Below are 2,195 nucleotides of genomic sequence, written 5' to 3'. Positions count from 1 at the left end.
GATATGCCAACACAGATAGAAAGAAGTTTATCTCCCGAATTTCACTAGTAGTTTTTCTGACCCTACTACCATGAAATTACCTTTACCCTTTCTCTACACAAGATGGCCAAAGCCAGGTACGATAAAGCATTAGAATCTGTCCTGGCTGTTCTTCATGCGGCAGACCAATTATGTGGCTACCCAGCCCGTTTCGTCACGCCTGGTGCATTCATGGGATGTTGTCTCACACTGGAGTTTGCAATGCAACACTAATTTTAAAAGGTTATTCCGATGAATGCGTTCTAGGCCTAGCATTTCTTTCTGTTTTATATTTCAGCTCCCTCTCCCTCTTATGATCTAAATATATTTTCTTTCAGGTTATTTTTCTAAGCTGTTTGGAGCTAATTTTATTACTTTTCGACGACGGGAGTCTAGGCAAGGGTGGCCTTTCTGAAAGCCAAGCTTTACTGATTTCTCCAGGTTCATAAATATTAATAAAGTGTTACTACGCCTCTGTGTGCTAAAACACTGTTGTGGAGATTGTACGAAAAAGGCATTTTCTGATTTCCTGCAGACCCGGAGTAGCAGGAAAATGGGGCAATGGCATTTGGGGGAGAACAGTATCTAAATGTTAATATTGTGCACTGCTTACTGAGAGTAAGAATCTCTCTTCTTTTGATGCTAATGATGCCAGTTGCATAAGGGTGTTTTCTTTTTCAGTTTACACTCTACTTCTTACAGCTATTTTGTTCTTTATAAAAGAGTTATAAAAGAAAAGAAGCGAGCTAGTATTTTGAATAAAAGAGTTGGGATCGTATAGGGCAGAGTTGTTACTCAGCCTTTCTCAACACTTTGATGAAAATTACAATTCAGAATAAAAAGACAGGGGCACAGCCTTCTAAGAGACTCTCTGTGACTGGGCTATCATTCTTCAGGAATGGATTGAACCTTCTCACTAGCATCTCATAAAAAATTTAGTTAGCTATAAATGTTTAAGGCTGTTGCAGCTGATATCATTCGCCTTGTGGGAAAAAAATATGGCTGTTTCATGTTAAGGGTTTTGTTTTCTCTCTCCCCTTTTGTATGTTAGGCGATGCAAATGCTCTCAACTCCAGAGGGACCACAGTGTTTAAACGAGCAGACCAAACACATCCATAGGATTGAAGGGAGAACGCATGGACTATTCGAGATGCATTTTTTTTTTTTTTAAAGTAAAGGTGTATGCCTCATTATTTTTTATTTTATAAATTTTACTCTATTTTGGAACGCTCATTTAAATTTTATCTGTAGCAGACGGTATCCTGCTTTTACTTTGTAAAGAGATTCATCAAGTAAGACTTCAGTTGTGAGTAATTAGAGAAATGGCTTTGTTGAGCCTCAGGGCAGAGCTAAAAATAGAGATCAGTGATGTTTTCTCTAACTCTTCCTCTTTTTAAGTAGGGGAAAATGATAGTCAAGAAAGAAAAGGCAATGCCTAAGCAAACTGGCCAGAACTTATTTGATTATTAATAGTAATTTTTTAAAAAACTGCCAAGCTTGCTAGTTTGCAAATAACTCCCTCTTCTCCTTGAGGGTAACTTGGAATTCGGTGGTGCGGAGGTGGGCGAGAGAGAGAGGGAAACACCACCAAGGCCCTGAGCTTAACAAATGCAAGAGGGAGAATAGCAGATGAGTTCAGAGGAGTAGTGAGCAGTGGGTCAGTGGGGTAGGGTCTTGAAAGTCAAGACAAGAAGAGTGAGGTGGGAAGTGTTTCGAGAAATAACTTATTTTTAAAAATCGGAGGCCATTTTGGGAGAAAGCAAGAGTAGGGGGGCAAGAACGAAAGCAAGGAGTCCGGTTAGGAGCTGAGTATGGAAGTTCAGTATTGACCTGACTACGGTGTTGGCAGTGGAGGGGTGGAAACATGGTCAGATTCCAGTTGTGGAATGTGAGAAAAGAGAGGTGTGAAGGATGACCTCAGGGATGTTACCTTGAGCAACTGGAAGATAGACTTTCCTGCTATAAAGATGTGAAGCCTGGGCTGGTGTCGGCAGGTCTCTCCAAAGACAATCACAGCAACAACCAAAATAAATAAATGGGACTTGATCAAATTAAAAAGCTTCTGCACAGCCAAAGAAATGGTCACAAGAGCAAACAGACAACCTACAGAATGGGAGAAAATTTTTGCATGCTACAAATCCGATAAAGGGCTGATAACCAGAATCTACTTAGAACTC

General features: G+C 40.2%; 1 protein-coding gene across 3 annotated transcripts in view; it reads left to right on the top strand.

The window, feature by feature from the left end:
- NRG1 (neuregulin 1) overlaps positions 1-2,195 on the top strand; it is a 1,425,061-nt gene that overhangs the window by 118,307 nt on the left and 1,304,559 nt on the right. The gene's annotated exons all lie outside the window — the stretch shown is intronic.

The sequence above is a fragment of the Propithecus coquereli genome, unplaced genomic scaffold (genome assembly GCF_000956105.1).
Source record: "Propithecus coquereli isolate 6110/MARCELLA unplaced genomic scaffold, Pcoq_1.0 Scaffold29, whole genome shotgun sequence".
NCBI classification, from domain to species: domain Eukaryota; kingdom Metazoa; phylum Chordata; class Mammalia; order Primates; family Indriidae; genus Propithecus; species Propithecus coquereli.
The sequence above is the reverse complement of the archived record's forward strand: the minus strand, read 5'-3'. Positions and strand labels throughout refer to the sequence as shown.